Source organism: Mobula birostris, chromosome 5 (assembly GCF_030028105.1).
Source record: "Mobula birostris isolate sMobBir1 chromosome 5, sMobBir1.hap1, whole genome shotgun sequence".
In the NCBI taxonomy this organism is placed as follows: domain Eukaryota; kingdom Metazoa; phylum Chordata; class Chondrichthyes; order Myliobatiformes; family Myliobatidae; genus Mobula; species Mobula birostris.
The window spans coordinates 45,703,155-45,717,211 of NC_092374.1; the positions used below are offsets into that span (position 1 = coordinate 45,703,155).

Genomic DNA, 14,057 nt, shown 5'->3' on the forward strand with positions numbered 1-14,057 from the left:
CTGTCTTTGACTATTTCAACACAATGACAAACCACCACTAAATTCTCCAGAAATCTGCAATCATCCAAAGTCTGAGTGCCATGGTCTACTCTAACCACTCTAGATCCCATCAACTCTGCCCTTGTTGGCTTACACAGAGAGAGAAAAAAAATCAGATGTTAAAATCCCTCCTTGTTTTGAAAACTCTCTTCAACCATGCTCAAACAATGCTTGGGTACTGCTGTGTCCTGCAATGCTTATCTTTTTATCATTTCCAGTTATATCCTCATCGGTAATCAGTCATTAAGACGTTAAACCCTGAAATTCTGCTTTAAGCACATCTTCTTTAAGTCAATCATCAAAATTCACCTTTGACAGGGTTTTGGTTATCTGCTCCTATAAAGCAACTTGTTTTACAAGGTGCCACATAAACATGATTTGCAGTCACTGTTGAGTGATAAATGTTGGCTTGGGATACCAGAAGAGGTTTTCAAAAGCAGCCAAAAATCTTCTTCCATCAATCTCAGGGTAGATAGTTTCACCACCAAGACTGCACCTGTCACTCTGTAATACGCCAAAATATCGGCCAAGATTTCAAGCTGTACTCCTGGACTGGTGCTCCACTCTCTGATATTTTGACTCTATGAGAACAGTGGATAGTGCTGAGCCAAAGGAATACTGTAGGCCAAACAACACAGGACTTTCATACAGATCAAGCGTGAGAGAGAGCGAGAGAGTGTGGAAAATATAGAATGAGAAAGGACCTATACATTTATTCACAAATGCATTTTTGTCAATACTAAATGTCAACCATCCTTCAAAGACCAATCCAGTTTTTTTGATTTACTACGTTTGTTTAATGAAACAGTTCCAAGCAAATCAGTCCTTTCACATGATGATGGTGGTGGTGGTGGTGGGTGTGTGTGTGTGTGTGTGTGTGTGTGTGTGTGTGTGTGTGTGTGTGTGTGTGTGTGTGTGTGTGTGTGTGTGTGTGTGTGTGTGTGTGCGCGCGCACGCGCGAGTTGCAGGAAATAGCTTATCAAATGTCTCAGGAGCTAAGGTGAGTAAATGCATAAGCTGTCATTGATAGCACAACATGCGAGAGAAATAACTGGCAGTCCACTTTACTCCCCATCCGTCATTTCCAGGCTCAATGTGATGACTCTGGATGCCATCAGACTTGCATGTCTCCATCAGAGATTAATTTCCCACCCACCAGATCTTGTGTTGCTTGATGTATTGAAGTATCCTTTTTGGCAGAGCATTCACTGCAAATCAGCCAGAATGGCTGCAAGTCCTACAGCATATTAACAAGATTGGGAAAGGAGTCAATAAATCTGATTCTCCATCCTGTTGGTTTCGCATTTGTAATACAAATTCTCTGGGCAGGTTTGAAAGCCAGTTGTGGAGGGAGAGCAAATCTAATGCCCAAGGAGTTGCTGAGAGGTCCCTGGTTAATCAAGTGCATTTATCTGAATGCATGCCAACAAGTCCAAGATTTCTTCCATTGACGTTTGGTGAGACTAGAAATAGAGGTCATAGGTCAAGAGTGAAAGGTGAAATATTCAAGGGGAACTTCTTCACTCAGAAAGTGGAGAGAGTGTAGTACAAGTAGCCAGCAGAAGTGGTGGATGAGAGTTCAAATTCAATATTTAAGGGAGATTTGGATAAGTACACGGATGGGAAGGGTATGGAGGGTTATGGTCCAGAGTTCTGTCAGCTAATGTGTCTGCAAAGTCCATTTTTGTGCAGCTGGAGTTCATGATTTATGCTGGATTATCTGATTGCAGATCCTGAACCAGTTCACAGCTGGTACAAAATGCACAAAGCCTTCCATCTGAATGGAGACTTCACAGCTGCAAAAGGCAGCCCAAAAGGAAAGAGGCATCTATAAATTGTGTGCAAAAAAACTAAACTGCTGGAGGAACTCAGCAGATCAGGCTGCATCTATGGGGGCAAAGTGATACCTCTTGGCCTCCAAGGGTCCTGCCTGACCCACTATAATCCACCAGCAATTTTTTTGCACCAGATTCCAGCATCTACAGTTTCATGTCTATAAATTGTGTGTCTGTGTTTCTTTTTAAACCGCCTATGTTTATAGCAGTATGCTTAAACATTTCTTGTGAAGATTTTATTTTTCATTATAGCCTACTTTCTGCCAAATTTTGCTATTTAATTTCATTTTTGAACACAACTGAAAATTAGAGGGCATAGGTTTAGAGGGGAAAGATTTGACAGGCAACTTCCTCATGCAGAGTGTCGCATATATACAGAATGAGCCGCCAGATGAAGCGGATAAGGCAGGTGCAATAACATTTAAAAGTTGACTTGGATAAGGACACAGATATAGGAGGGGTTTAGAGGGATTGCGGGCCAAATGCAGGCAAATGGGACTAGCTTGGTCAGCACCATAGTCAGAAAAAGGCCCTGTTTCAGTGTTGCATTATTCTACGATTAAACATCAAGCATTGAAATAGATGACACTTATGACTGAAGGCAAGGCAGGGCTACCTACCCACATGACCAGTTACATTACAAAAGGCCTGGTGCCATCCTGATACCTTGGCTTTTTGACCAGCCAGTACTTTACAGATTCATGCAAGCTACATGCAGGACGAGTGGGTACCTTTGATGGGAGAACTGGTGGTGACATCCACTCACCAAGATGAGGGCCCATATTCCAGCCAATTGATTGTATACTGGAAGCATCAAAAGTTCAGCTCCAACAGTATGAAGGAAAACCAAGACAAAAGATTAGGAAAGGCACAGGACATGAGGAAAAGTAGAAAGGATTAAATGAGAATTATAAGGTAAAAGTCATAAAGTAACAAGAAGTGAAAGTGTTTTGTTATCTATTCTTCCATTACTTCCTATGGATCAATGATCACCTTTCTCTCTTCTCCAAATTCAATTCTTCTGCATTCCATCCTACAATGGCTCTTATCAACTGCCTGTGAGTTTGCAAGCATAGGAAGGCTGGTATGTCACTCCAGCAGAAGTATACATCTTCCCGACATAGTTGATCTGAAATGGGCAAGAGACTGGAACAAAGGCAATTGGGGAAAAGAAAACAAAAATAAATTTATCTACTCGTAACAATAACAGCACTATCCTCAAGATTTATTCTAGATATGTTCACCAACCTCTGCAGATCTCCATCCTAAATCTTTCAAAACACTTGCCTCATTTTGCTAAAAGACTAATTGATACAATCTTCACAGACCCAATCTTGGCTATACTATTTACATCCGTTACACTTATAATCTTATTGTTAGTGAACTTCTGTCTTCTCTCAGAAGGTCATTTAGTCAATTGAATAATTATTAACTACAGAAATTAAAAAAAGGTCTCTGTATTCCATATCAGTGGAATCTGAGGGTCAATCTGAAAGGGTTTCTGTGCCTAGAATTTCAATGTGGTCTATTAAAAATACACGGTCAGATTATTACAAATCCTTCCCCCAAGAACCAAAAAATATTGTTCAAAGGAGCTCATCCATTCACCAGTTTTGTGAAGAAAAACTCAAGAATTGCACAGTTGACAGATAGACTGGAATAATAAACTTCAGTACAATGACCTTTATTGCACACAATGATCTAATTACTTTGCTGCACAGTCTTCAAGCAGAAAACATGAACATGAAGCTGTACGATATCCGATAATGTTGCTACACAGAATTCAACAACGAGCCAAACAGGGAGTACACGCCTTGTCAATTTTTTAAGAAAATATCAGGTCAATATTTCAGATGCAATGCCTTGTTCAAAAGTAAATGGATTAATTATAAAATATAAAACAGAAAAGTTGGAAATACACAGCAGATTTGTCCTGACCTGCTGAGTATTTCCAGAGTTCTCAGTTTTTCTTTAGATTCCCACCATCTGAGTGTAATGACCTGGTTAAGATTCTTACTGCTATGCTGCTGGCTTGCATTTTAGCAGTTCTGTAGGAGCAGTCTATTCTGCTTAGAGCTTGTTTGGGTTTGAGCTGAGTTATGAGACTTGTTGTTCAACTTAGGAATGTGGTGCCAGCCAATCAGGATGGTAAAAGTGAGAGAAGGCTCTACAGAATGCTGGGTGGCGAGGTCTTTGTTGGCGGGAGCTGGTAGAAGACAGGAGAGAAGATGGTGGAGGATGCTGACCCTGTTACACAAACTGCTTTGTGCAGACGAATGGTTTTAAGGAGGAAGGACCATTACTCCTGTGGCACAGCCCGTTTGTTCAAGATGGATTTCCAGCGCCCTTTGGAAGATGGTGTTTGCTTTCATGCAGACAGTGGGTCCAGTGTGCGTGTTACAGACAAGCAAGATATGAGCTCCACCGTGCACGTATGAATGTTTAAGCATTTTGGGCCCTTTTTTGTTTTTCCTTTTTTGCCCCTTAATAACTGTTTGCTTAAGTTAACATTCTTAAATATAATTCTGATTAACTGTATGTAGTATATGATCTGCTATTTCTTGCCGGGGACAGTAAATCACATAAACCAGGGTTAGAGTGGGTGAGACATCCCAACCTCACGGGTTTGGCGGGACCGAAGTGAATACACCATAGAAATATGAAGCCTGAGAAAGGTGAGTTTCCTGCTGCGGAATCCAGTGGCTGTTAGCAAGGAGCTAAAGAGCTGCATTTCCAGAGACACCCAGTAAAATGGGTTTCATGAAATTTTAATTTATTTTCAGAGATTTGCTGAATGGATTAATTGTCCTGCCATTTCCAAATCAATTCAGTCTGGGGGCTGAGTTCACGGTACTATCAATCAACTTGCAAAACTGATAGAGCAAATATTAAGCCCATAGAAAAATGGTAGATGAGTGCAAATGATTAAATCTTCACTCTGCCACCAAAGACAGTAACAGAAAGCATACTTCCAGCACAGCACAAGAATTAGCAGTTAAATATACCACATTATTTTACTGTTGCTGTATTCTACGGTGGGAAGATTTACTGGAGAATAGATATTATGTATCATAAAAAAGCAGATTTGTTCTTTATAAGCCAAATCTGACATAAGCTCATAAAAAAGATCTTGATTTAAGTTGTCCCTCCAAGTATTATGGTGGGAAAATGATCCTAAAGGAAAACGGTAAATATTGCACAATGTTAATGGTGTACAAACTGATTATTGAACATAGGAACTGGGGTAAAGTCTATATTGCAGAAGTTTTATTGAATATTTAAAATATTTACTGAATATTTACCTGCATAAAATACCAGCCTTCTCTCAGCTAACAAGAACATTTCAGATCGTTTTCCAGCAATATCAGACACATTCAGTTCTCCTGCTTGCCATCTTTAAGGGATCAATACCCTTAACTACAGACAGGTAGAACAACACATTTCTGCCACATATAAATCTTCAATCAGCTCCCAATATTTTGGAGCATGATTAATCCCCTATTCAACAATTTTAATAACTAACTACAGTTGGCACCTTTAACCATGGCTTATTGCTTCCTGCTGGCAAAATTCCCTGCAGTTCAAGTAAACATCTCAGCTGCGAGACTTGAATGTGAAATTCTGTAGTATAATTTAGGATCATCTGCATTTCAACAGTGAACCAGTTAAATTTCAACTGTACAAGTGCTTGTTTTCATGAGGCATTTAATTAACAGAGACTAACATGCAGTGCCAGAACAAATAAACTGAAACTTGGAGGAGACCAAGTTCTTGAACTACACAGCAACATTTGACTGAGAAATCAACAGCCAATCAAACAACAAAGAGATCAACTTCCCACTTCCCTCAACTCCTCTGCTACCATGAAGAGTAATTCCAACTTGCCTTGCTTGGCCAATTTATACACACAAATTTATAGGATAAACCTCTGATATATTTAAGAGCCTGGAGCATGCTTACAGACTACACTGTCTATTTTTCCAATTCAATATTAAAATCCAACCCTCACTTCAGCAGATCAGTTCCAGATGGATCATATTTAGAAGACTCAGCTTCTTGTTTGCCATACCAATAAGTAATACTGACCTGAATCCCAAATGATTGAAATAATCATGCAGAAAGGTCACTGCCAAATGACCAAATCAATTCCTTGGCAACTGAAGTCAAATAGTCTTGAGACAGATGAGAAACACCTAAAAAACATAAGTGCAAAACTTAATTACACACGTTGAGAAGCACATCAAAGGTAAATATTGTGAATGTGTTCTATTTCGATCTGAGAACTTAAGTCAAGGATTGACACTAAATAACATAACCTTTTGTAAGAGAAATAAATTCCAGCAATGATATTCCAATACCCCTCCATGTGAAAAGAACCAAATTTTATAATGTCTACTGATAATAATACAATTCAAATTTTGATGATTAGCTCAAAATTGGTAGTATACAAAGCAAGGTTGTATTTCAACAATAATTCAGATTAAAATACATGGAAAACTCAATCATACACATTATGAGAGGCAGGTGAAATATAAACATTGACAATGCGTTCTATTTTCATCTGAGAATTTAACCATCAAGGACCCGACACTGCATAATGTAGGAATGGTTGGCTTTGCAGTTTAGTTGTGTCTTTTCACATTGAATGTATTTAAATATAATCAGTCCTTGAACCAACATGCAATATCAAATATTTTTTCTGATACTGAACATCTCATTAAAAGATTAACTTTATTTGTCTCATATACATCGAAACATACAGAGAAATGTGTTGTTTGCATCAACGACGAGCGCAGTCTGCGATATGCTGGGGGGCAGCCCACAAGTCTTGCCATGCCTCCAGCGCCAGCATAGCATACCTACACTTACTGGCCCTAACTTGTATGTCTTTAGTATATGGGAGGAAACTGGAGCACTCAGAGGAAACTCACAAGGTCATGGGCAGAACATACAAACTCCTTACAGGCAGTGGCAGGTATTGAACCCAATCTGTCAGCCGGTGCTGTAAAGCAATACACTATGTTACTGTGCTCATCAGTTAAGGTCGCCACAACCAGCCCAATGTTGAGTTCCATTCAAATTCTATTTGAACTTGTAGAGAGCTAAGTAGTACATAATTCCACTCCCAACAGTTACAGCAAGCTATTAATTTCAGAAGCTAAAGTAACCCACCCACTTTGAAATAATACAGCATCAGTGAAAAGATTTCTTCGCTGATGAATGATTAACCATGAAATTTTGAGGTGCTTGTATGTCTTCCCTAGTGCAAGAACTAACCGATGTGAGAAATAAGAGGAATAGAGTAATCTTGACAGAGTCTTGGGAAATCTTTAAGATACAATGGTGAGGAATGCATAAAAGTATGAAGAGTACTGCCAAAAAAATAGGTAAACCTGCTGAAATTTTAAAAACAAAAGCACATCAGAAGCACAAAGTTTCACTGCATTAAAACTCTGCACAAGAGAAGATGTAATTCAAGTGAAATATAAATTGAAAGAGTCATAAACTTCCAAAGCCATGATAAACTGCCCAGGATACAGTAACAGTCAAAAAATTTGATCAAGAATAGTCAGAATGGTCCATCGGCCTGGAAAAAAGATCTGGTAACAAATGCTCACGTCTGTGGAATTTAATGGAATCCAACTGAATAATTCTGGAGCTCACTACTGGGAGAAAATTATCTACTGAAGCTACAATGACAAAGAGCATATAAAGCAATGTTCATAATATGAAAACAAAACGCTAGGAGGGCTCAGCATGTCAGGGTGCATATATGGAAGGAGAAACACAGTTAATGCTCTGGTCAACGATACATCATCAGAACTAGGAAGAAAGTAAAAAAGAACTCAATAAGGCACGGGAGGTTCAAAATGATTCCAATTTTCAAAAAAATCATGTACTGTTCACAAAAAGTTGGACAAATCTAATCCAAATATTTATCTTCTCATCACCACTGTTTTTTCTTCTCAATTTTTCTTTGTCTTGCACTGATGTCACTGCTTACTTTGCATATATGTAAGTTCATTGTAATTTGGATCAAATATATTGATGTTCTTGTCCTTGTTGTGCAAGTACTATGCTACTGTAAAAGTTTAGTTCCATGGCACTTATACCACATGTATGCTGGCCTATGACAGTAAACTTGAACTTGCTTATACCCAGTGGTAAAGTGATGGAGGACAACATTAAATGACCTTTACATCACCCCTCATTGGTTTTCACCAGGATTGTTTAGACTTCATTACAAATATTGATCTAAACTTGGTGAAGAGTCATAAATTCCTGAGGACAGAAGGGAGAGAATGTCCATTACCTCAAGCCTGCAAATGACCATCTGAAAGCCCATATGTTTGAAATAAAGGAAAAATTCTTCTGCCTAGATTTGTATGTTGCACAAAGAAATATGGTTTCAGTTGTTGGAAGCCCTGAGAAAACACTACCAGAGATTTCCCAGTGTAGAGTTCTGGACTCAACCATCTCCACCCACTTCTACATAAACTTTCCCTCCACACCAAGGTCAAAAGCAGGGACATATCCTGTTGATTTTGCATTGTTTGATTCTATTTTCAATTTTTTTCATTTATTGGGGTCAAGAAATTGGTAGCATAACTGTACAGTGAGTTGACAATGAAGAAGCAGTATTCACCATGCACCACTAATAAACATTTACCACTTTCGTCATTAGGGAGTATCCACCTCCTCACAACATCCAATACATGATTAACATCAACCCCTCAACCATCTACATCCCGACAGCTATCACTGATCACCACTTAAATACTGTAGCTACAAGAACAGTGAGAAACGTGGTGTCTTGGTGCATGATGATCACTTTCCAAGGTAAGGTACTTCCTGCCAAATTACACAAAATGTGTCCAGCATCAAGGAAGGGGATTGATGGAACAGTACAGCTTAAAGCATCATGAGGGCAGTACATTGAGGCAGCATGTAGAACCACTACTTCACAACTCTAGTACATGGCAGATCATGTCTAATCAATCTTACAGTTTTTCCCAAGGAGTTTACCAAGAAGCTTACTGAAGGAAAGGCAATGAACATTGTCTACATGGACTTCAACAAGACAAAGTCCCGCATGGGAAGCTTGTCCAGAAGGTTAAGTTGCTTGGCGTAGTTAATTGGATTCAATGGAGAGTGATGGTAGATAGTTGTCTCTACCTGGAGCCTGTGACTAGTAGTGTGCCACAGTGATCAGTGCTGGGTCTGTCATCACCGTACATATTAATAAGCTGAAGAACTGGATCTGCATATTTGCAGATGACACCAAGAATGGGTGCATAGTGGACAGCGCAATCCAGACCAGCTGGGAAAACGGGCTGAAAAATGGCAGATGGAATTTAATGCAGAAAAGTATGAGGCAAGACAAAGTAAGTTAACACTTACACACTGAACTGTAGGACACTAAGGTGTGCAGCAGAACAAAGGGACCACTGAATACAGATCCACAATTCCTTGAACGTGGCAATACATGTATATGGGTCATAAAAGTGATTTTGGCACATTGGACTTCATAAATCAGGACACTGAGTACAAGAGCTGGTGGTACGTTGAAGTTGTATAAAACATTGGTGAGGCCAAATTTGGGTTATTGTGTGCAATTCCAGTCACCTACCTACTGGAAAGACAACAATAAGCTCAAAGTTTAAAGTACATTTATTATTGAAGTATGTATACTATATAAAAACTTGAGATTTGTCTCCTTCCAGGCAGCTACAAAACAAAGAATAAAAGTAAGCAAATAATATTCAGAACTGAAGTTCTTGAAGGTGAGTCAACAGCCACAAAGCCAGTCACAGCCAATCTCGGAGCCTGTTAGTTGCAGGCCACAGCCTTAGTTCAGCACAGAGACAAGTAAACCTCGCACAGCACTGAACTGAATACCGGCCCATCCGTCGCCTCTGGCTCTGACATCCCAGTCTTTCCAAGCTGGTCCGGTGCTTAAACCGGCCAAACCTTGGGTCGTTCCTCGCTCTCGGACCCAGACCCTGTTGCTTCGATATGCTCTTGGGCCTGAGCCCTGCCAGTTTGATTCAGCCTGATCGTCTGAATCTAGCCCAGCGAAGAAATCAGCCAAAGAGCGAGTCGTTCCTGGCTCTTGGGCCTGCGCCCAGCTGCCTTGCCTCTGCCCCACCTCGGTTCTGCCACTTTGACCCCTCTCAAGTCCACTCCAGCAAAGGCAAACATTGGCTTGACTTCCATTCTCAGGGCCGGGCCCCACAACCTCAATTTAGCCCATACATGCCACGCCGCAACTGTTCTGCACTTTCCAGACTTCAGTTCACACCACAAAGTTTCCAAGTTGTACAGGTGGTTCAAAAGCTCAACTCCAAAAGGGAAGTTACAGGCTATTGGTGGCAGTGATGATTTCAGAGAAAAAGTGAGATTCATAAAGTAGTAATAGTTTTGTTTGCTGCCAGCAAGTCGTCACTGTGCTTCACCAGCACCATCTCAAACTGGAAGCCAATTCTTGAAAGAACACAGAGTGAACTTACACAGATGTTGAGAGTACTTGAGGACCCGAGTTACAGGGAAAGGTTAAAAAGTTTAGGTCTTTATCTCCTGGAGCACAGGAGAATGAGGGGCGATCTCAATGCGGTAAACAAAATGAGAGCGGTATAGAGAACATACATATCTGCAGGACTTCTTTGCCTCTGGTAGAGAGAGACTAGAACTAGAGGTCACAGGTTTAGGGCGAAATGTGAAATATTTAAGGGGAATCTGTTGAGGAGCTTCTTCACTCGGAGGGTGCTTCAAGTGCAGAATCAGCTGCCAGAGAAAGTGGTAGATCCAAGTTCACTTGCAGCATTCATGAGAAGTTTGGATAGGTACATGGATTACTCAGGTATAGAGGGCTATGGACTAGATACAGGTAGATGTGATTAGGCAGAAAACCAGACTGGTATGTACTGGATGAGCCAAGGCGTCTCTGTGCTGCAGTGCTCTAGAACTTTATGACTCTATGACCTAGATTCAATCCTGACCTCCAGTGCTGACTGTGGAGTTTACACGTTCTCACTACAATCACATGGCTTTCCTCCAAAGGGTTTGAATTCCAAAGATGTGTTGCTGGTTATTAAACTGTCTGCTCTCATAATTGCCCCTCGAGTAGGTGACTGGTAGGAGAATGACAAAGGGAATAGGTTTTTGGTAGAAAGAGAAATAGTATTGAAAATCCAGCGCCGCTTTGATGGGCTGAATGGTTCTCTGTTAAAGCATTCAATTGGTCAAATAAATTGTTCTTCTCTAAGCAGAAATGCTAATTAGTTGAACTAAGAACCACTACCAGCTTCAGAATATTAGTATGAAATGATCAACATTGTCTTAAATATAACATATAATTTAATCTTGATACAGAATCACTGAATCTTGGTAGAATACAGATACCAAAGGAGATTTGGGATTGGAATAGGCATCTTTACGTCACATATGCCAAGTCTCAGTGAAAAACATGTTCATACACATCAGATCATTACACAGAGCATTGAGGTAGAACATGTGAAAACAATAACAATGCAGAATGAAATGTAAAAGCTACAGTAAAGTGCAATGCAGGGAAACATGGTGCAAGATCATTACACGGTAGATTGATAGTTCAAGTGTCAATTTATCGTGCTAGGGAATTACTTAATAGTCTAATGATAGTGAGGTAAGTAGCTGCCCTTGAGTTGCTGGTACACACTTTCAAGCTTTTGTACCTTCTGCTAATGGAAAAGGGAAGAAGAGAGAATTTCCACGGTGAGTGAGGTCTTCGATTGTGCTGGCTGCTTTACTGATGCAGCAGTACACAGAGACTAGAGAAGGCTGGTTCCCTTGATACACTGAGCTGGGTCCCACATCTCAGCACTTTCACTACTGAGGATGGCTAGTGCACACGAGGGCAACTTCATACTGCACTTGCTCACCCATTTCGTCACAGTCACTGCACAAAAATCCTTTATTAAATAACTGCTGCTGGAAGATGAAATATTGTTTTAGATCCCACCAAGAAAGGTCATTAAAGTGACTTTTATCAATCTACAGTTATATCGATGAAACGTGCCAGCCTTTCTTTTAACTGAAAACCGGCCAAAATCTACATCACAAAGTATGAAGAACAGTCTCATCTGAGCTCTGAAGAGTTTGATTCACCTGGACTGAAAGGGTTGAGAGGAGACAGCCAGTATAAAGAGGAGAAGGGGAGGGGTGGGGCAAGAGCTGTCAAGTGATATGTGGATCTGGATAAGGAGGGCGATAGGCAACAGAATCTGATGGGGGATGGAAGGGTGGAGAATAGCAATTGAGGCTGGGAGGTGGTTAAGTGGAGGCAAGAAAAGGGCTAATGGTGATGGGATCTGAGAAGGAAACTGAAACAAAACCCAGTAAGGAGGTATAGTGGGCAGATGGACAAAGTGGGGGAAAGGTCAAATGGGGAGTAGTGTGCGAACAATAGGCAAGTAGAATAGGTGGGGGAGTGGAAAGAACCTGGGAGGTGGAGTACAAGGACGTAGGAGAGGGGAGATCAGAAAGAAAGGGACAGGGGGGTAGCAGATTATGTGAAACTGGATGATTTAATGTTCATTATCAGTGGGTTGTACACTACCCAGACAGAATATGAGGTGCTGCTCTTTCTGTTTGCATCCAGCCTCATCCTGGCAAAGGAGACAGGTCAATGAAGAAATGGTGAGGGCATTTAAGCGGCTAGCAACCAAGAGTTCCAGATGGCTGGACAAAAATAGAAATTTGCTATCACTCAGTTAATTAAAAATTAACAGACCTGTTAAAATGTATTTTCTCAACCAACACAGCAAAACGTAAATTTATGTATAATGAGTAGTTTCTTTAATTCAAGTCAATGCACCTTAAAAATGGTTTAGTCAAAATCTTTACCATCTCAGAGGCCATGAATGCTAAAACGCGATGAGTCATTACTCAGATAACTTAATAAACGCACTGTCTTGAACACACAGACTTATTTACAGCTTCAGCAGACAGCAATCACTGAAGGTCAAAGAAAGCACAAGCTCATTCAACTGAAACTCATGTCAGCTTGACTTGAAGCTTTGAACCACCAAACCCCATCATGGTTATGCAATGTTCTTGGGATAGTTTTGATTATAGTATCCTGGTAATTGGTTACAGACAAGATTTATTTGTGCTCACCGACTGCTAAGTTAAGCATTCACTTCCATTGACAGATGCAATGAAAGTCACATAGGTTTTGAGAGACTGAAGTAATTTGCTTTGCTGTTAGCACCAAACACGTACAATGATGCATTCAAGCACGTCATCCAAGTGAATTCTGCTTCCTTAGTTTTAATGAAGAGCTCAAATCAAAGTTAAAGTGTTCAGTGAATTCCAGACATTCTGAATTTATCATTTCCATCCACTTTACAGTCACTGGCCATTGAATCTCTCACCCTGCAACACCGTGTGAACCATCACTAATTTCTTTTAGAATTCACAGAGAAGTAGCAAAATAATAAATGTTCCAGAATAAGGGCCACAAGTAAATTAAAGTCAAACCCTAACTGAGTCAGAAATATGCAGATCTGGTTACCTTCACTAAACAAGGTTATTTTTAAAAACAGCCTGCAGCATTATACTTTATGTCTGGCAACAAAATCCACAATAGATTAGCAGAATCCATACTCAGTTAATTGGTTAATGATATTTGGGAGAAAAGCGATTTTGTACAACAAAAATATGATCAACTCAGGCCATGTTATCTTTTAAAAAAAAATCATCAGCCAAAGAAGATTTTGCAACCCCATCTTCCCTTTGCTTTGACTCAAACACATTTCAATAAGCCTAGAGGTCAAGAAATGGCATTCACCATCTACACAAGTGCCAAATCAAAAGTATAAAATATGGGGACAAACTACCTCAGACATAGAATTACCACTGGTTCCCTTTGCTGTAGACGAGGGAGATGGAAAAAGAGGGGGTGGAAGGGAGGGCTGGGGTGGTGAGGGGGGTGAAACCATGTTCATTATCAGTTTGACTCAAACAGATTGAGTAAATATTTTCTATTTGTCCACAGCTTCATGACTAGAGACTTACAGGTATGCATCCTTAGTGTTAAACACAGCTGAAATTTCACACATGCATTTAATGCTTCACTCCATAATTCGATTTCCAGCATGAAAAAACTGGGGAAGGTATAGAAGGTCAATTTTCCAGATTAGC

The 14,057-nt window shown here is 40.2% G+C and overlaps 1 protein-coding gene across 5 annotated transcripts in view; it reads right to left on the bottom strand.

The window, feature by feature from the left end:
• The window catches only part of LOC140197677 (adhesion G protein-coupled receptor L3-like), a 587,218-nt gene that overhangs the window by 446,649 nt on the left and 126,512 nt on the right, over positions 1 to 14,057 (bottom strand). For 4 of the 5 annotated variants that reach the window (XM_072257983.1, XM_072257978.1, XM_072257984.1 and 1 more), the window contains exon 2: positions 5,961 to 6,067. The exons of the other annotated variant lie outside the window; for it this stretch is intronic. The gene's annotated coding sequence lies outside the window, so the exon portion shown is untranslated. The remainder of the gene's footprint in view (positions 1 to 5,960; positions 6,068 to 14,057) is intronic. 5 annotated transcript variants of the gene reach the window in all.